The sequence below is a fragment of the Giraffa tippelskirchi genome, chromosome 8 (genome assembly GCF_054371585.1).
Source record: "Giraffa tippelskirchi isolate mGirTip1 chromosome 8, T2T-mGirTip1v1.2.pri, whole genome shotgun sequence".
In the NCBI taxonomy this organism is placed as follows: Eukaryota; Metazoa; Chordata; class Mammalia; order Artiodactyla; family Giraffidae; genus Giraffa; species Giraffa tippelskirchi.
The window spans coordinates 109,252,561-109,273,796 of record NC_137282.1 but is presented as its reverse complement, the minus strand read 5'-3'; the positions used below and the strand labels follow the sequence as shown (position 1 = coordinate 109,273,796).

Here is a 21,236-nt window from a genome sequence, read left to right as displayed (position 1 = left end):
TCCATGAGGCCTGCAAAAGAAACTCTGAACACTACTTTGACTTTCAACCTTTCTTCATAAAAGCTAAAACCCTCCTCTGATTTCTTTCAGTTAGTAAATACAGGCACTAATGTAGTTCTTTTGTAAAAGCAAATTGGTATAAAGTAAACTCTGGAAAAGTAGAAGATACTTGTACCCTTAAATCTCCCTCGAAGATTTGGCCTCAAAGAATTAAATTAAAAAAACTAAGTGTTTTATTTCATATTTGTTGGTAGTAGATGATTAGTCCAATTCATCTTTTTTATTAGTAGAATATTCATAAATGCGCAAATTTTTTTTTATCAGAAATCGATATTTTTAACCTATCTGCACACAGCCCCCTCATTATGGTTGTATTTTTAATAATGTTAGTGGAATTAGAATTTTTAAATTCATCTAGTACACTTTTTTACTCATTTCAAGCAATAATAAAAATATCTTGTATATACTGAGTACTTACTCTTTGCCAAGCAGTCTCATTTAATCACCTCAACATTCCTACACAATAGATGCTTTTATTATTGCCATTTTGCAGATGCGGAAACTGAGACAAAGGGCATCTAAGTAGCCTGCCCAGGGTCACACAGCTAAGAAGTGATGATGGGATATGAACTCAGCTAGTCTCTAAAGTATCCTATCTATCCTGAGATACATAAGTGACTTTGAACAAAGCTATTTCTTTACATATCAAAAAAGAAATATTTTTTTTCTAGAAACTTAACTTAAATTTGCCCAAGGAGATTTTGAATTTACCCAAGTTCTTGTGCAATCTCTAGGAAGCCTCTGGGGTTAAGGAATGGTAAAAAAAAAAAAGACACTCCTTTATTTGAAAGCAGGTAACAGCACCTACAATATTTGTGTATTTACATTCTTATTTAGAACATCTGAATTCCATAACCTTTCAGTTAGGTAGGATAGGGTGGCAGGGAAGACATTCAGTATTCAGTGCATAGTAAGTAACTAGATGCTTGTCAGGTGGTAACTTGTTTGATAACACCCCATTTATTGACTTCCTTCTCTTACTTGTCTCACTTCCCTCCTCCCCTATCAGCTTCCTTGAATCATTGCCCAAGTAAATGACTTGCATTCAAATCTTTGTCTTGGGGTCTGCTAGGGAACTCAGAGTAAGGCTCATGTTATCAACAATATCCATCCACCCACCTAGCCATCCATCCACCTACCCATCCACCCATCCGTCCATATGCCCTTACTAGCCTATACAAGCCTGGAAATATATGAGGTACTCAGGATAAGAAAGAATTAAATCACTGCCCGTGAACTAAAGTTGTTCCATTGAATGGCTTTATGTTTTGCGTATCACCAGGCAGAGATATTCAATACACTGACTGCCAAAGCAGCATTGAAAAGACTAGAGAATTCCCTTTTCAGAATCTTAAAGAGGGCTTTCCCAGCAGTTATCCTTGCAGGGACAGTGCCTGCCATATGGTGGCTGTTCAAGAAATGTTTACTGAATCAGTGTGGAAATGGGACTGAATCAATCCTGTATTATCAGTTATTATGTGCAACCCATGAGCCTTTGCTTGTGATTCCGGTACATATGGGAGTTCTAAGAATGACAGTTCTTAACCCCTTCCATTCTGACTTGTGGAGGAGCCTGATGAGCCCTGGTCACTGATGAGTTGCCACAGGATGAAGGGTGAGAATAATCATTGTTATGGGAGAGTTCATGGTGGGCTTTTGGTTCATGATGGGCTGTTGGAGAACTTTATGAAGAGAAGGGGCTTGAACTGGTTCTTGGAACATGGGTAGGATTTGGCTGGGTGGAGAGAATAGTAACAAGTCCTCTCTTATCAAGTACTTACTGTGTGCAGATTCTGGGGTAAGGGCTCCCAAGCAAAATTCATGTAATCCTCCCCAAACCCAAACAGGGGCTTCCCTGCGGCGCAGATAGTAAAGAATCTGCCTGCGATGCAGAAGACCCAGGTTTGATGCCTGGATCAGGAAGATCCCAAGGAGGAGGAAGTGGCTACCCACTCTAGTATTCTTGCCTGGAGAATTCCGTGGACAGAGGAGCCTGGCAGGCTACAGTTCATGGGATTGTAAAGAGTCGGACACGACTGAGTGACTAGCACTAACTAAACTCAAACGAACACTGTGTCATTATTCCTGTTTTAAAGATGTATTTAAGAAAGGTTAAATAACTTGCTTATATCAAAACAATGAATAAGAGGCAGAGCCAAAGTCAGATTCAGGCAATCTGCTGTTCCCTAAGCAGACATTTGAACTTCTCTCCTGCTATGCTATTTTTGCGGGGAGCAGTATGGAGCAAAGTTAGAAAAAAAATGTTTTCTGCAGTGATCATGGCCCTGGGTGTTGGGAAGAGATTCCATCCACTGTTTCCTTGGTGGTGTGTTTCAGACCGTAAGTCTGAGACAGAGCGGAAGCAGAAGCCATCTGTGTTCTTTTCATTCAGCGTGTAATACTTAGGCATTCGCATCTGAGTGCTGGCAGTGAGTTCTTCAGGCATGTATGTGCTCAGGCATCTTGTGCAGAAAAGGCTTCAGTGACCCAGGCAAAACCTTAAAGAGAAGTAGGATAAATTCTGATTGACACTGAGCACAGCGCTGCGATGTGGAACAGAACTGGGCCCCCTCTTTACCAGGCTCAGCTTGACCGAGGGTCAAGTACTCTTGCAGCACCAGGGCCTTGCCACCAGATTCGCTGAGGCACATGAAAATGGAATCTACACAGGCCTTGCTTTTCCTTGTGCCTCATCTGCTGCCACTGTTGCTTCTTTCTTTAAAAAAAATTGTAATTGCTGTAAAGTATGTATAACATAAATTGATTACCTTAACTGTTTTAGGACTGGAGTATTAGTGTCAGTGTTAGTGTTAGGTACTTTCACATCGTTGTGTAACCAATCTCCAGAACTTGCTTCATTTTTCAAAACTGGAACTCTGTACCTATTAAACAATTCCTCATTCTCTATTCCCCCAGCTCCCTGGCAACCACCATTCTATTTTCTGTCTCTATGAATTTGACTGTTTTAGATACCTCATATAAATGGAACCATACAATATTTGTCTTTCTGACCAGCTTATTTCACTTAGCATAATGTCCTCAAATGTTGTAGTATGTGTCCAAATCTCCTTCCCTTTTAAGGGTGAATAATATTCCATTATATGCACATACCACATTTTGTTTATCCATTTATCTGTTTATGAACACTTGGATTTCTTCTAACTCTTGGTTATTGTGAATAATATGGCTATGAATATGGGTGAGAAAATATCTATGAGATCCTGGTTTCAATTCTTTTGGGTGTAAAGAGCATTGTATGTTATGTCCAGTGGCCACAGTCTAGGGAAAAAAAGGAAAAAACTATACACACAAAAGTAAAACTTCACAGTTGGCTTCTTAAAAAGCCCTAAAGGCAGTGTGACAGCCCAGCCAAGGGAGGAGAGGAATCTGTAGCCATACTAAGCAGTTCCAAAGGCAATTTCTAAGCCCCAAATGTTGGGCAGCAGACAAGCCTTGAAACTGGAGCCACCATATCTAATTCCCTCATGAACTCTGGCACCACTGTTGGGTCCTTGCTTTAGGTCCTGCATTCAACAGGGCAGTATTTGGAATTTGTTCTCATAAAGGCTTGAATCTGGATAGGAAATCCTAGATCCAAGTAATAACAACTGACTACTTCCAGCTCTGTTCCAAAGACCCCAGACAAAAGTCAAGAATCTTGAAAGAGATTTTTCTGTCTCCTTAGCTGTGGAAAAGAAGGCTCAGCCTATTGCCAGAGCCCAATTGCACACTGTCTGAGCTCACAGGGCAAGCTGCATGGAAGTGTGGTGTGCTCTGGCCTTGCTGTTTAGGGCTAGATGCATGGCAGATGGCCTTTATTTGAGACTGTATTCCCCCTCCCTCTCCTGGGAGAGGGTGAAGGGCTGTAGGATGTTTCCATGTCCCTTAAAGGGGCCTGGTCCTGGGGGAAGAAGGATAGCCCTCAGCACAGGTGAGCATGCCTCATCTCTCTAGCAGAGGCTGTCCCTTCAAAGGCTCTGAGCTGCAAGTGCCAGGCTGTGACTGGCTCCAGGGAGATGGGGTGAAGCAGAAGGCAGTGGAAGCCAGCTCAGGGTGCAATATTTTTGTGTAGAGAGCCCACAAGGGAGGCCTTGGTGCTCTTTGTCCCCACTCTGCACTCAGGGAGTTTCTAGTTGGCATTCTCCTATGGGCCAAGTGAAACAGGCCTGGTCCCAGAGGTGTGCACCCAGAGGCTGTGCATCTCAGGTGGATCTTTGACTTGGGATAATGAGGACTCCCATGGCTGCACAGGCTGGCCCCTCCTCAGGGTCTGTACTTAGAGTCTCTGTTAGAGCTGAAAGGAGCCCTAGAGATCATCTGGCTGAAACCAGTCATTTTATAGAAGTTTTAATCAAGTTAGACATGTGAAATGACTTGCCCTAGGCCACAGCATTAAAAAAGAGCAGATCTAGCAGCATAACTTGCAAGTTTCTTTCCTGTGGCCCGCAGGGCCTCCTCTGAAGTTCAGAGGACAGACAGTCTCAGGATAGTTGTCTCCAGCGTGATAAACACAAGCTTCAGCCAGAAGTCAGCCTGTCACGAGGACCTGCACCACGTGGGCAGGAAGTTACAGGTGCATGCTGGACATGGGAAATTTCACTTTGGTCAGTTTAAGGGATGATTCTTCCAAAAATCTCTGCAAGTAATTAAGTTCTTGAAAAATATCCTCTTCACAGAGAGAATTCATATTCTTAGGCTTCATTTAGTTAGTCTCTTGAGCTGAGAAAATGTCCTCTCTGCTTCATGCATGCCCAATCATATCTGACTCTTTGAGACCCCATGGACTGTAGCCTGCCAAGCTCTTCTGCCCTTGGGATTTCCCAGGCAAGAATACTGGAGTGGGTTACCATTTTCTCCTCCAGAGGATCTTCCCGACTCCGAAATCGAACCTGCATCTCCTCTGTCTCCTGCGTTACAGGCAGATACATTCTTTATCACTGAGCCAGGGAAGCCCTCCTCTCTGCTAGTCCCCCAAGTAATAGGACTCTTCTGGACTTTGAATCTATCAACCTAAGTGACCTTTTCTCTTTGTGGATCTCTCTTCCATTTACTCCTTGATTGGCTTTCTGGACCTGTTGTTCAGAGAGAGGCCAGGTCAGGAAACAGAATCTCCCACATATAGCCTAGACCCCCTGGATTGCTCACTTATCATCAATCCCTGCGTGTCTTCGATGAAGTGAATTCCCACCCCTACCCATCATGCCCCAATACTGGTGAGATGCTTGAGGGGTCAACAGTAACATGAGAGACCCTAGGATTCACATTGTTTATAAAGGGAGCCCCAGAAACTGGGTATCAGTTAACCTTTTAGTATTATTTGAAGCTGTATTTCAAGGGTTAGACTTCTAGAAGAAAAATCATCAAAGGAGTTACCTCAGCTGCCCGTTCACAGTGTCACACCTAAAGGGATTAGAGCTGAGATAAATCTGCCTGTATCAGAAAGCTTCCCCAGTTAAACAGAGAGAAGTCTAAGGAGAACACCACATTCTCTCAGACAGTGCTGCCCTCTCTTCCTTTCCAAGGACACAGCAGCAGCTCCTGTGCCTGCTCCCTCAAAGGTGTGTCCATGAGGAAGTTTGTGAGGTTGGACCATAGAGCCATAGGGCTAGAAGAGACTTCAGAGAGTATCGAGAGCTGTGATTTTTCAAATGGGTTTTCAGCAGAAGAAACTATCCAGAGTCTTACAGTAGGGAGGATGAAGCAGGTGCTGGAGGGACACCCTGAATATATCCTCCTCAGCGCCCCCAGAGATGACCTGCAGCAGATTCCAGGTCCTCCTAGGCTCTAGTTGGCTGGGCCTGGGTCTTAGGTACCTTTTGGAATTAAAGGAACAGCCTAGCCCTGCTCTGTATCCTGAGAAGGGGTTTCCTGAGGCGCATGAGGGGATGTTACTGGAATAAGAGTAAGCGGATGCTGATCAGGCAAAAAAGTAGATTCCAATTCCAGTAGTATCATTCAGATTCTCACGTGCACACAAGTCACCTGGGCGTCTTCTGAGACATTGGTTCCTAAGACTCACATTGGAAGATTGTAATTCAGAAAAATTTCAGCAAGGCCTATGGACCTGCATTTCTAAGAAAGTCGATGTTTCCAGTGTGGGGAGGGGAAGGAGGCTACAGAAGGAGGGGATGTATAATTTTGACTGATTTGCATTGTTGTATGGCAGAAACCAACACAACATTGTAAAAATTTAGATTAAAAAATATATATAAGCATAAAAATTATTACTGAGATAGTCTGCATTCTCTTCTCCATATGAAATCTTTGAAATCTGGTGTCTGCTTTACAGTTGCGGCACATCTCAATTTGGACTAGCCGCATTTCAAGTATGGTCTAGTCACGTGGGGCTAGTGGCTGAGTTGGTCGGCGCAGCCTTAGTCCCAGCAGGCCAAAGTTGTCCTTCGTCTCTTTTCCATTTTCTTCCTCTTCCAGAATAATGTGTCACTTGGTTGCTGAACAGAGATAGCACCAGGCCCAGAAGGCAGAGGCTTAGCTGCAGAAATCTCAGACTGAAGGATGGCAACTGGCTTGTTCTGTGTGATCAGTTCCCTTCTGCCTTCGTGGCTCTGTGAAATGTGTGTGAGTCATCGTGGGGCAGGGAGGCTGGCAGGCGTGGTGGGCGAGGTCCTCCCTGTTCTGAGGCCTCCTTGGGGGCCTTTGTGTGTGTGGGGGTGGAAGGGAGGGACTGACATGGTGGAGGATGGGACAATGAGGGAATATTGGAGGGATGTGTCTGGATTCACAAAAATAGACCTGTATCTGTGGGCTGCTTTCAAAAACTCAAAATACCATTTCCTTGCGCAGGGGAGGGGCAGGATGAGGGAGATGTTAAAGAGCTACATGCTTTTGTGATTAAAATACTCAGGAAAGATAATGAAGACCAGGGCCCTCGGAAATGTCAGGATCTGGGGGCTCTCTTTAAAATTTGGATCCTCGAGTTGTTTCAATTTTCCAGTGTCTGAAGAGCCATTTTTCTTTCCTGTGTCACACATCTGTTTTCAGTGCTTCCTACTTCATTTGAACATTTAAGAAAATCTGCCTCATGGACAGTCTCCCATTGGCTTCTAAAATGTGCACATGTGTTATCTTTGAAAAGCAGTTGGTCAGTATGCTCCCTCACAGGATGTGGTTACAGAGCTTGGACTCTTGGGGTAGAGTGCTTTACTCCAGTAATAGCAATAGACGCTGCCAGGGACTAGTGGCTCAAGCTGGGCTTGAACCCCAACTTGTTACTTGCTAGGTCCCTGCCAAGTTACCTAGCCTCCTTGAGCCTCATTTTCCTCTTCTATTGCATGTGAAGAATGATAGTTCTTAACCTCAGTGGGATGTTGGGAAGATTAAATGAAAAAGGTGTACAGTGTTCTTAGCACAATGCCAGGCCCATGCCCCTGCAGTCGTTTCTCTGTAGGAGACACCAGCTCTTGTGTGGCTCAGTGCCGTGGCAGCCAGGTAGAACCCTCTCGTTTGCTAAAGTGTGGTGTGTTTAAACTAGACAGTGCGTGACAGATGTGGAATATGGCACACAGAGAAGAGGGATTTGCCTGCAGCCGTTTAGGGAATTGATGGCAGAGCTCAAGACAAAACAGAATTTCTATTTTCTAGTGCTTATTTGGCAGGGATTTTTGGGTCTCAGAACCAGTATTATAAATTTCTGAAAGCATACAGAGGTCAATTTCATTATGTCACTCTAAAAAGAAAACTAGACCATGACATTTGTTGTTTAAAAAAGGTGGTTACTATGCAAGATGATAAATGTGTTAATTAGCTTAACTGTGGTAATCATTTCACAATGTATACATATATTAAATCAAGTTATACACATTAGAAAATAAAGAAAGCATAAAGAGGAAACAAATAAAGCAAACATAACAGCCTAATATAAAAAGGCAAAAAAGAAATCCTAAACTATAAGTACCAGGAATTCAATAGGATGGTCTAATATGTAGTCATTACAAATTCATATGCTAAATATTGATTTGACGTGGGGAAATATATTTGATCTACATCAAGCAAAAGAAAAAAGAAAAGAAAATTCCACATAACAATACTTAAACATTAAAAATGTTTTACATATATGTAGTGCTCTAAAACCGAAATACTCTAAACCAGATGTTATATTTGCTTATCTCTGTTGGATAATAGTTTTTTTCTTGGTGCTTTCATATATTTTCTACAATGAATACTTGCTACTTTCGTAATCAGGAAGAACAGTGAAGGTTATGAAAGATTTCCAGGCTCCGGTTTCCACCAGGGAGCCTGTAGCTCATTCTCATCTCTCTCAGCCTTGCAGGACTCCTAGTGGCTTCAAAGCCTGCTTTGTTTACAAAAGGATGATTACGTGGGGTGTCCAGGGAGATTGACTGAGAGAGAACAAAGTGAGACATGTTTTATTGAAGACACTAACCAGAGTCAAGACACTTTCACAACAAAAACCCGTAATGAATTCAGTGGTTGGCTGTTCTAGTCAAAGTAAATTGGGTAAATGGGAAGCGGGAATGTCAGCAAGTTCTGGGAGGGGGGATGACAGACTTCTTTATCTATCTCTACAGGGCAGAGATTACAAATAAAGTTCATGATGACCGTGCTTTTCATTCAGATGGGGATGGGTTGACTCGGTTTATCAGGAGTCTGATGAGGTCACTGGCAGGATTTCATCCCTCCCCCTCATCCACTGACTTTCTGACCACCTTCCTCCAAATCACGCCGGGGCTCTGCTGCCGCTCTTCCAGGCCTCGGGCTATCTCCCTGAACTGCCTATTCTGTAAATGCTGCTCATCCAAGTTCTGGGGCCTTGGACCTAGTGGCTCCTCTCTGCCCAGCCACTTTGAGTCTGTCCGTTGTCGCCTCCCCACGTCTCTTTGTTGTCTCCAACCCTGCATGTGACTCTGCCCATTCTTCGGGCCCCTGCACTGCGGCTTTGCATTTAACCTTGCTCCTCTCCCACGTCCTGTCCCAGCTGCTAGAGCCGTCCCCCCCAGGTCAGAGCCCTGCTCCTGTGTGCAGAGGAGAGATGGCTGGACAGCAGTGGCCATTTGACTTTCTCTGTGCCGCTGTCACAGAGTTTCTGTGACTTCGTTATCCTTGACATTCTATAGCCATAGAGCATGGAAGACTGGGAGATGGGCACTGACCAGTCAATGCAGACCCACCCTATGAACCTGGTTCTGCTTCCTGATCATGAGACTTTGGTCAATTTACTTAACCTCTCTCACCTTCAGTTTCCTCCTCTGCGAAACAGTGATAATAATAGTTACCTGAAAAAGTGACCAATTACAGGGAAAGTGCATCTAACTCATCTGGCACATAGCTAGCATTCAACTAATGTTAGTTGTTACAATGTTATTATTTTCTTACAGAAGCAGTATAATTCAGGGGTGATAAGAGCACAAGCTCTGGTGCCAGACAGACCTGCTTAAACTGTACTTTAACTGTGGCTACCTGTGGCACAGCTATGTGCTTTAATTTCTTCTATGAAATAGGATCACAAAGAGTACTGGCTCCAGGACTTGCTGTAGGGACTGAATGAAATAATGCAGGCAAAGCGCTTGCAAAATGCCTGGTACACAATGCCGCAAAATGTTTTCTGTTGTTTGTGATACAGACGACGGCCGGTCTCACCAGCATTTTCTAGGAAGGATGGCTATGAAATTATTATTACCTCTAAAGCACTCCAGAGTTGACATCTGAGTTCTAAAGCAGATAAAGCTTTCATGGTTGTACTGAAGAACCAACAGTACATGCTGCTGCTGCTGCTGCTAAGTCACTTCAGTCGTGTCCAACTCTGTGCAACCCCATAGATGGCAGCCCACCAGGCTCTGCCGTCCCTGGGATTGTTCAGGCAAGAACACTGGAGTGGGTTGTCATTTCCTTCTCCAATGCATGAAAGTGAAAAGTGAAAGTGAAGTCGCTCAGTCATGTCCGACTCTTAGCGACCCCATGGACTGCAGCCTACCAGTCTCCTCCGTCCATGGGGTTTTCCAGGCAAGAGTACTGGAGTGGGTTGCCATTGTCTTCTCTGAACAGTACATGAGTGACTGAATTTTTCCTCTGTTCAGGAGAATGAGCTCATTTTGTCCTAAACCAGCTTCTGTTTGTCTCAAGTGCACGTGAGCTGAAACCAAGGGGCCTCTGAATGGGTCAATCTGATGGCTAATGGCACCGTGTTTGAATGCACATGTAGATCATAATGTTAAAGATCTAGTCTCTTTGGTTTATATAATGTAAAGTAAAATAGTCATTCAGAAAACTATATTTTGTTCAAGGCTACAAAAGTGACTCAAAATCATCCTGGGAATCATCAGGAACAGGAAAATATGACCTCACAGAGTCAGCTATGGGTGGCTATTCATCTTCTAGAGAAAGCCAGCCTTTGACATCATTACAAATCCTCCCTAGTTTAGAATGACCATAAAACTCAAGGAGGACAATTTTCCTCCTTGAAGAAAACATGCTTTATGAAAACCATATCTGGTCATCACTTATTTAGCCACACATGAATTTCAATTTCCAAAAGCCTCTATGGTGAAATCTACCTGTTATAAAACATCATAATTGAATTTTAGATTTACCAACACACATCACTCTAGTACTAATGCAATAAGAAGGGTTGTTTTGTACGTGAAATGGGGCTTTTACATCAGATATTAAAAAGATTTTATATCCATTGATTCATTAATGATGACTGGGCTTTATGAACCAAATACTAGATGATTTTTGTAAGAAAAATATCAGGACCGAGGAATCCAGGGACCAGGGCTAAGCTCTGAGTAGCTGAGTGGTGAGTTGCACATCAGATTGAGATTTCTGTTTTTCAACCTGGGGCCCAGGGCCACATGATTTGTCTACCCAATTCCTAGGTAATTGGTTTATGCAGTAAGGAAGAAGTCCTTGAAGATAAATCTGTTTACAGAGAAGCTCAGCAGAGAGCAACTGCTGTTCCTAATTTTAAGATCTATATGAATTCAACAGAACTAATAAAAAAGGAAGGCAGCACTCAAAACCAAGTAAAAACACAAACCTAACAGCTATCTTCAACTAAAGAGTAGTTTGCTTAGACGTAAGTAAAAATGGAAGAGTACACTTAAAAAAAAAAAGCAATATAAGACCTGTGTGCAAATGCTACAGTCAGTATTTTGTATGCCTCATCATGACAGTTATCAGAGAGTTTATTAAACTCCCATGTGTGTCTAGTGCTATGGTGCAACGATACCTGTTGTACAAATCAATCTAAGAAGAAGGGGGTCCTTCTCTTACATTTTAGCATGCTAACAACCTGCTTAAAAACACTGACTCTCAGGCATCACCTCCTGAGGCTCTGATCCAGTAGGCCTCAAATAGCTCTGGGAATCTTCATTTGCCTTAAAAAGTGTCACCTCAGGTGGCTCTGATATAGATGGTCCAAAGACTGCACTTTGACAAACACTTGATTTAGCAAACACAGTAAGTTATAAACTAAATCAGAGCACTACACACTGTAAAGGAGGAAGGCTAATAAATCCAACAGTGTAGTTACCTAACAATTTCATAAGAAAGCCAAAGTATTTAAAAGTTGTCTGAAATTTGTGTTTTAAAACACTTGCAGATAAGTATTTAAAGGAACCAGTTAGCCTCTACAAGAGGCATGAAAGTGAAGCTAAGCCTAGCAAGTTTATTTACCTAATGATATTAATTGATACCATGCTTATTATTATTTAGTAGTAGTAGAGTGATTCTGTACCCTGAATGGAGGTATATTAGAATCATTTGGGAGCTTTTAATAAAGCTGATCTCTGGGCCCCAGCTCCAGAGATGATCCAACTGATCTGGCCTGGGGCCCAGATACAGGCATGTTTATAAAGCTGCTTAGGTGACTCTGATATGCACGGAGGACTGAGAATCACTGTCCACCTCTGTACCCCTCACCCTCACCCACTCCACCCAACAAACTTTTTAAAATGATAGGAAGGGACTTCCCTAGCAGTCTAGTGGTTGGGATTTTGCCTTCCAATGCAGGGGGTGTGGGTTTGATCCCTGGCTCGGCAGCTAGGTTTGCACATGCCTCGCGGCAGAAAAGCCGAAATGTAAAAACAGAAGCAATATTGTGACGAATTCAATAAAGACTTAAAAACATAAAAATAAAAAGATAGGCAAGGAAATTACATTGCAGAGAGATTAAGCAATCAGAAGTAGGATCCAGTGTCAGAAAATTAGACATCAAAATGATCAGGGGGAGGGAAGATACCCAGGTTGAGAATAGATTGTGAAATCAAGCTACTGCTGGTCTCCCTGAAGCCCAGGAGATGAAAAATCTGCACTCAACAAAGGAAACTGCTCTGGAAAGGCTTCTGTGGGGGTTAAAGGTTTCAAAAATGATATGTTTTTCTTTGATGAAAAGGGACAGAAAATCACTAGAAGGTATTCCAAAGAGACAAATTCACCCCTTTTCTCTGTGTGTAGAAACTAGGTGATTAAAGGTTGCCAGGTATTCAGGAGGTAGCAAAGCATCTACCACCCTGTTCCCTTCTCCCTGCAAAACGTCATCTGTTGTTAACAGCACTCTCTTCCCTGAGCTTAGGCCCAGCCCCAAAACGCTTCTTAACACAGCTCTGACCCGATACCAGTGCATTGTATTGGGCATGTGAGTTGGAATCTATCTGCCTTCTTTGCCCTCTTTGTACTCAGACCTTACTTTGAGTGCCAGCTTGGCCCATCCCTAGCTGTGTGGTCTTGGGCAAGTTATTTATTTAAGTTCCCAAGTCTCAGTTCCCTGCAAGTTAAACAAAAAGCAGAATAAATGCCTATATTGTAGTATTATGTAAGGCAAGTGACAAATGGAATATCAGGCACATGGAAGGCCCTTAGTAATGGTAGCTAGAATTATAAGTTGTCTGTAAAGTTGTGGTTATGAATATGACTGTCAACAGCCTTGGGCTAGAAATATAAAACTAGGTAAGATTCCAACATGGACCCTTGGAAGGCCTCATCCAGTAAGAGCCCTAGCCTGTGTGGAACCCAGTATTTTACAAAAAATTTCAAGCTTCGGATGAAATAAAATGAATAGGATTTGCCAAATCACATGAGTTCACCTTATGGCCCACTGACTGTACATGGAGTAAATGCTCGTATGACAGGGCAATTCTCACGCCGTGATATTTGCAATTAGACCCTGAATTGAGAGAGCAGCAGGAAAACAATAGTAACAGTGAGAGATACTCAGAAATCAGAGCGTGAAAAAGGAAGTAAATAGAGAGAGGTCCCTGTTCACCCTCCTCTCCCACCTCCTCTGCCCAAACTGTCATCTTCTCTCATTTAATCCTAACCATAGCCCGACAAGGTATGTTATTGTGATGATGGTACCAATTGCACCAGTCAGAAAATCCAGGTCTTCGTAGAAGTGGTGGAGCTGAGATCTGAGCTCATGCAGTTAGACTCCAGAACCTGAGTCTTTTCTAGGTACTAGAGACACAGTCATCAAGATTCTTTGACAAATGAAATAATTATATCCTTCCAGTGGAGCATGTATGTCATATTCTTATACTTATTGATCACTCAGATTATTGAAATAATCTGTAAGCAACAGTCCACTCCCATTAAATAGGAGCCCTGATCCTTTCCTGTGAGTTACATTTGGTTCATTTAGAGAATTAGAGAGGGCCGAGGAGTTGTAAGTGAGTAAGCAATGGTTATTTGTGGGTATTTATCAATTTTCTTTGATTTTCCCAAGTTAAAGAACAAGGAGATTTAAAGTTAATCTTTGAAAATATCCTTCTATGTGAGAAACCTCATAAAGTAATGCTTTGAGGGTCCTTTAAGAGTTAGAACTGGTGTAATTAGTGAGGAACACAGAAGCCAGTGTAAAGAAAAACAAAATAAATACAATATCTTTATGTGTTATGTGCTACAGAATCAAGGTAAGTTCTCATAAAACAAAAATAAGATAAATTAATAAGCAAAATGATAGCTTTTCCTTTAAATGTGTTATTTTGCACAGTCTGGTGCCGGACTCTCTGGATTGGTAGCTGTGACCTTGGATGTCACTGCCTCCAAGATATGGGATCTTTTCTGGAGGGGCTAGGGTTTTGGTAGGTGTTTGAAAGAGAATTGAGTTGTCAGATGCTCAGAAATCAATGGGTTTTTAACCTGTACAGAATGTACTTTCTTTTCCTGCAGACCTAAGAGAGAGGATTTTATTTTAGAGAAGGATTTGTGGTTTGAATTAGAATAGCACTATTGTAACAAAGTTGACTTTCAGTCTAAGTAATAGATTTGCTGAAAATTATGTCTAGGCCTTCAGTGGGAGCTCACAGTAGGCTATAGCTTACAACTGTGTTTTGAAAGTAAGTCCATAAACAGTAAGAGAGCAGAAGTTCTTTAGAGAGATATTGACTTAAATGTCATTTTCTGTCAGTCCAGGAATTATGATGATTTAGATTTGGTTTCCTGGATGAATGCTGGAGGTAGTTCGTTAGTATAGCAATAGAGTTTTGGATGCTTCTATGGTTTCATGGGGTGGGAGAAGGCATATGGTCATATTTGGACTATAACCTTGAAGTGCTTAAAAATGTGCTGGTAAATTCAGACCAAATTTTCTAAAACAGTGTATATTTCTCTTTCATAAATCTACCTTTCAAAAGGTGAAGTAAAATGTCACACTGGGTAGATCAGAAAATATTCATTTGGAAAGTTTATGAAATGATATGGTCCAGGTAATGAATAGGATTAAATATTCAATGAGACCCGGAGAAACACCAAAGAGAATCAGGCTGGAGATCTCAGAATACCAAATAGATCTTCAAACCTATCAGTTTCCTTCAAGTTCTAAAATGCATGGATTTCGTGACCTGACAAATACTAATAATGGCATCTAAAACCATTTCTGCCAGAATTCTCATGCCCTGGAGGTTGGATTGGGAATGGGCAGAGCATGCAAGGCATAACTGGAAATTCTTAAACAAAAAAGTGCCTAGAAACCTCAGTATATTTAGAATTATACTTTCAGGCTTCCCTGGTAGCTCAGACGGTAAAGAATCTGCCTGCAATGCGGGAGACTTGGGTTCAATCCCTGGGTTGGGAAGATCCCCTGGAGGAAGGTAAGGCAATCCCGTCCAGTGTTCTTGCCTGGAGAAGCCTCATGGACAGAGGAGCCTGGCAGGCTACAGTTCATGGGGTCACAAAGAGTCGAACATGAGTGAGTGACTAACACACACACATACTTTTCTCATTAGGAAATGAATGAAGTGCGGACAACTGTACCATCAAGTGTTTAAGGATTCTTTAGAGAAAACAGTACTAAGTAATGGCTATCTTAAACTGCAAAGACAGAAGACAGGAATTGCTATGCTTGAACATTTGACCCTTAACTTCTAAGGAAACTAAAAGCTAATTGATAATGAATTAATTAAATATAAAATACTCTTCTAGAAATTGGTTATGAATCACTCAGTTTAGGGACATTAAGAAACAAGCAGATTATGGTATTCTGGGTATTTTGCTTCCTTTTCCACTTATCTTTATTATTTTATTTACACTGGTATATTTATTATTTCTAATATTACTGAATTTTTTTCTCAATTCTTTGTAACTTTTTAATGAAACTAATCCATCAGGTTATAATTCAATTTGGGAAATAAGTAGACAATAAAATATTTTTGACACATTTTAATAGTAATATTTCTCAGGGGATGGGGGAGAGAGTACCAATAAACGAAGGAAATAAATTATATATCGCTGATGCTAAAGTATCCTTTCATAGTTTACTGTGCATCTCTTTATAATTAAAATTTTGAGTTTTCTTTGTTTTCAAAAACTAATTGACGATGGAAATTTCTTTTAAACATTTCCATATGCATTTCTGCCCCATAATTAAATCAACTGCTGATGTTATGTTCCACTACATAAATCACATTTGTACCTATTTTAAGAACCTTGCAAAACATCTATAAAGCTGTAATTGGAAAGAGAATTCTGGCCAAATTATTGTTATCAAAATAAAATCTGGTGAATATCAAATTGTTCAGATAGTCCCAGAGAACTGGGGCCAGTGCTTTGGCCTCAAGGACATTAGACTTGTGGAACAATCTGGGCCTATGGTATCAATATTTCCCAATGCTTTGCCCATCTTTAACTTTGCATGACTTCTGATTAAGAGGGCAACCAGCATGTCGCGTCCTAAGTACAGTTGTCTCTTGGTATCTGTGGGGTATTCGTTCTAGGATCCCCTCTGGATATCAAAATTTGCTGACACTCACATCCCTTATATGAAATGGCATAGAAGAGTCTGCCCTCCGTGTTGGCAGATGTGGAGCCCATGGATACAGAGAGCTGACTATGCAGTCCTCCTCTGCAGCCTTGTGGCGTTCAAGAGAAAAAAACTTGATAATTATGAATAGAAGGGAGGAGTACAAACTTTTAAGCTCTCAGGTTTTAAAAAGCCACATTTAGAAGTATTACATTGACTGTCATTTTCTAAGAAGACATGTTCTAAGGTGATTCCTCAGCCAGTAATATTTACTGGGCAGAGCTGCTACTAATCCTAGTGGTTCCCCCTTTAGTGAGTATTCAGAGAACAGTGAGTTTGTCCTCCATGGTTTGCTCACATGAATTCTTCTTTTCTAGTAGCTCAGCCTGTAATACTAAATAACAACAACAAAACAAAAAGTGAAAACCTTTACAAAACAATCAAGGATAATGCATGTGATAACTACAAGAGGTTAAAAATAGGCTCATTCCTCCAATTTGTTGACTGATTTAGCTTATTTTACTGGACCCCTTAGCTGTCCTTTTGTGGTTTTTCTGTGGGAACCAGAGATCAAATTGCAAACATCTGCTGGCTCATCTAAAAAGCAAGAGAGTTCCAGAAAAACATCTATTTCTGCTTTATTGATTACGCCAAAGCCTTTGACTGTGTGGATCACAGCAAACTGTGGAAAATTCTTAAAGAGATGGGAATACCAGACCACCTGACCTGCCTCCTGAGCAATCTGTAAGCAGGTCAAGAAGCAACAGTTAGAACTGGACATGGAACAACAGACTGGTTCCAAATCGGGAAAGGAGTATATTGTCAAGGCTGTATATTGTCATCCTGCTTATTTAACTCATATGCAGAGTACATCACGTGAAATGCCAGGCTGGATGAAGCATAAGCTGGAATCAAGATTGCTGGGAGAATTATCAATAACCTCAGATAAGAAGATGACACCACCCTTATGACAGAAATCGAAGAACTAAAGAGCCTCTTGGTGAAAGTGAAAGAGGAGAGTGAAAAAGTTGGCTTAAAACTCAACATTCAGAAAACTAAGATCATAGCATCTGGTCCCATCACTTCATGGCAAATAGATGGGGAAACAGTGGAAACAGTGTCAGACTTTATTTTTTGGGGCTCCAAAATCACTGCAGATGGTGATTGCAGCCATGCGATTAAAAGACACTTGCTCCTTAGAAGAAAAGCTATGACAAGCCTAGACAGCATGTTAAAAAGCAGAGACATTACTTTGCCAACAAAGGTCCGTCTAGTCAAGACTGCGGTTTTTCCAGTAGTCATGTATGGATGTGAGAGTTGGACTATAAAGAAAGCTGAGCACCGAAGAATTGATGCTTTTGAACTGTGGTGTTGGAGAAGACTCTTGAGAGTCCCTTGGACTGCACGGAGATCCAACCAGTCCATCCTAAAGGAAATCAGTCCTGAATATTCATTGGAAAGACTGATGCTGAAGCTGAAACTCCAATTCTTTGGCCACCTGATGTGAAGAACTGACTCATTTGTAAAGACCCTGATTTGGGGAAAGATTGAAGGTGGGAGGAGAAGGGGATGACAAGAGGCTGAGATGGTTGGATGGCATCACCGACTGGATGGACATGAGTTTGAGTAAGCTCCGGGAGTTGATGATGAACAGGGAAGCCTGGCGTGCTGCAGTCCATGTGGCTGCAAAGAGTGAGCGACTGAACTAAACTGTGTACTGTTCTACTGACTCTCTTCCACCCCTTGCTGTCTGTTCATGGCCCCTTATGGGATCTGTGTTTAAAAGCTCTAGTGTGAAAAGACATCCAGGACTGTCACTTAGTTAGTGTTGGTGGCTCAGTCATGTCCACCTCTGTGCAACCCCATAGACTGTAGCCCACCAGGCTCCTCTGTCCATGGAATTCCCCAGGCAAGAATACTGGAGTGGATTGCCATTTCCTTCTCCAGGGGATCTTCCTGACCCAGGGATCGAACTCTGGTCTCCCACATTGCAGGCAGATTCTTTACTGTCTGAGTCACCAGGGAAGCCCAGGACTGTCACTACTTAACCTCTGATCTGTCTCTCTAGCTTCTTTCGAAGCTCTACCATTACCTCTTTGTACAGCCCTCAAAGCATGGAGGTTTGGGGAGGTATTTGGGCTTTGTGGGAAGTTAGGGTTTTCATTCTGACTTGGTCTCTTATTCACTGATTAACTGTTTATGCCATGTTCTGGGTGCTGGGGGGTTGGGGATAGGGTGGGATGAGGGGATGTAGTGAACAAAATAGACCAGGTCCCTGCTTTCATGGAGCGTATGGTCTAGTGGAATCACTAAGGACTTAGAACAGCATGTTTCTAATAAGGAAGCTGTGTCAGAGATCATTAGTTGCCTACCAAAATACCCATTCTCCCTATCTCCCAAATTACAATGTGTTCTGTTGAAAAGAGAAGTTCCCACATTCCCTTACTGCTTGAGATGGTCAGTGGGATGTAATTGAAAGTCATCAAGTGAGGCTTCTGGGAAACCTATTTAAAAGAGGGCTGACTCACTGGGAAAACACTTCCACTTGAAATTTTCTCCTTTCTTTTTTCTTCCTGGTTAGAATACAGATATGATGTTTGGAGAGCCACAGCTGTCTTGGGCAATGAGGCAGCTTTGATGACAGAAGCCTTTGGTTGAGGAAGGTAGAATACAAAGACAGAAGACAATCAGGTTACTAATGACTTTGGAGCCTCTATATCAGCCTTGGATTGCCTATCTTGGGACTTCTATGGGAAAGAAAAATACAGTAAGTCTCTATCTCATTCAAATTTTTTTGAGTTGTTCAGTTCAGTTCAGTCACTCAGTCATGTCCGACTCTTTGTGACCCCATGAACCACAGCACACCAGGCCTCCCTGTCCATCACCAACTCCCAGAGTTTACTCAAACTCATGTCCATTGAGTCGGTGATGCCATCCAACCATCTCATCCTCTGTCGTCCTCTTCTCCTCCTGCCTTCAATCTTTCCCAGCATCAGGGTCTTTTCAAATGAGTCAGCTCTTTGCATCAGGTGGCCAAAGTATTGGAGTTTCAGCTTTAACATCAGACCTTCCAATGTACACCCAGGACTGAGCTCCTTTAGGAAGGACTGGTTGGATCTCCTTGCAGTCCAAGGGACTCTCAAGAGTCTTCTCCAACACCACAGTTCAAAAGCATCAACTCTTTGGTGCTCAGCTTTCTTTATAGTCCAACTCTCACATCCATACATGACTACTAGAAAAACCATAGCCTTGACCAGATGTTTTTGAGTTGAGTTTTCTGTTTATGTACTTGACCAAGTCTAAATGATACACAGTATAGCTATACATACACAATCATCACTTAAATGCTAGGTTTGGAAATCATGACTTTAAAGGATAAGTAACAAATCAGTTAACTGTACTCTTGATAATCATCTCTTGTTCTAGTATTTAAACGATCACAAAGATGATGATAATGTCTAATAGTAAGATAATATTTATGTAAATAAATATTGCCTTCACATAATCTACCTTAAACCAGTTCTCAAGTTATTTAAAAATTGAGGACAAACTTAATCAATCCTGTGTCCATGCCAGACATTAATAATTAATTATGGCATCTTTTTGTCTCAGCCTCTTTCTCATGAACCTTTTGAACATAGTGCCAGACAGTTCCTACTGTTGAATCAGAATTGGCAGCAGACATATTTATTGTAAGCCACTTTCCATAACTGAAAATGTTGGGCAGGATTGAAGATGATAAGTTAATTTTTTTCTTCAAACTGAAATATGAGAAGTTTTCTTTGAGTGTCAGACTCTAAACTTCCAGCTCACTGAGTGGACATTGATTTTATGTCTTAGGTTTCAAGGAAAGGCAAATGGGGACATATTTTACTCACAGTAGCTCTAATATAAGTATAGATTAGTGAGATTTAGGGAGTAGACCACATTTATTTGGGCACCTATTGTTTTTGAAGCATTAGAAAATAAGGATATATAAGGAAAGTGGGAAATATAATGTTCTCTTCTCTCCATGAATATATAATCTAATAAGAAATATAGGATAAATCCAAAATTTAAAAATTATAAATATTAGCAGCAACAGCTAATGGTGTACCACAGATCTCCAGGGAAGAGAAATTGAAATTTCTAAATGCTATCTCTATCATAATCATTGAAATAATAATAGCTAACAGCTCATGAGGACTTCTGTGTGATGGGTCTCCTATGCTGTGGCCTTTCTCTAGATAGTGGAGGCCACATGCTTCATCCAGATTCCTGCTTCCCCAGGACCTCCCTCTAGACACACAAGGGTGGACTCACAGTGCCATGTGACCCATATTACTGTTGCGGCCTCTCCCCATCCCATGGTTGGTTTACCCAGTTTATTGACTTGATCCAAGCTGAACCAATGAGATTCTCTCCCCCTAGAATTTGCATTGGCGATGAAGAGGCCGGGGACTGTAACCACTGAAATGGAGCCACGTATTCACATGTTCCAGAAAGAATGGGCATCCCTGCTGTTGCTGGGATCCCAGAGTGGTGCTACTTACTGTTCTCTCAGAGATCTCCAGAGCTTGAAACCATAAGAACTATGGGGAGGTCTGTGTGTGATACGAGCATTTTAACCCACTCTTTCTTCCCTTCTTCCTTGACTATTGAGATATTCAACAAATTTTCTACTTCTCTTTTCTTTTTCTTCTTCCCTCCTACCTTCCCAGCCAGAATCGGATGCAAATAAGAATCAAATTTGCAATGAAAGGACTTTTCTTAATACAGATACATTATTCTCTTTCATTGTCAATATGAGGCAAGGAGGAGCTGGTGTTTAAATAAGGACATTAAGGCTTAGTGAGATTACAGAATTTGACTGAAGATCATCCAGCTATTAGGTGGCTGAGCCAGGATGCAGACCGAACTAGGCCTATGTGATTCTAGAGCCAGGACTTAGGGAAAATATTTGGTCCTACAAGTGGTGAAG

At 41.7% G+C, this 21,236-nt stretch overlaps 1 long non-coding RNA gene across 4 annotated transcripts in view; it reads left to right on the top strand.

Moving 5' to 3' along the window:
• The first annotated feature begins 1,613 nt into the window (after positions 1 to 1,613).
• LOC145516821 (uncharacterized) overlaps positions 1,614 to 21,236 on the top strand; it is a 145,801-nt gene continuing 126,178 nt past the window's right edge. For all 4 annotated transcript variants that reach the window (XR_014061785.1, XR_014061787.1, XR_014061788.1 and 1 more), the window contains exons 1-2: positions 1,614 to 1,675; positions 18,858 to 19,043. This is a non-coding gene — a long non-coding RNA (uncharacterized LOC145516821). The remainder of the gene's footprint in view (positions 1,676 to 18,857; positions 19,044 to 21,236) is intronic.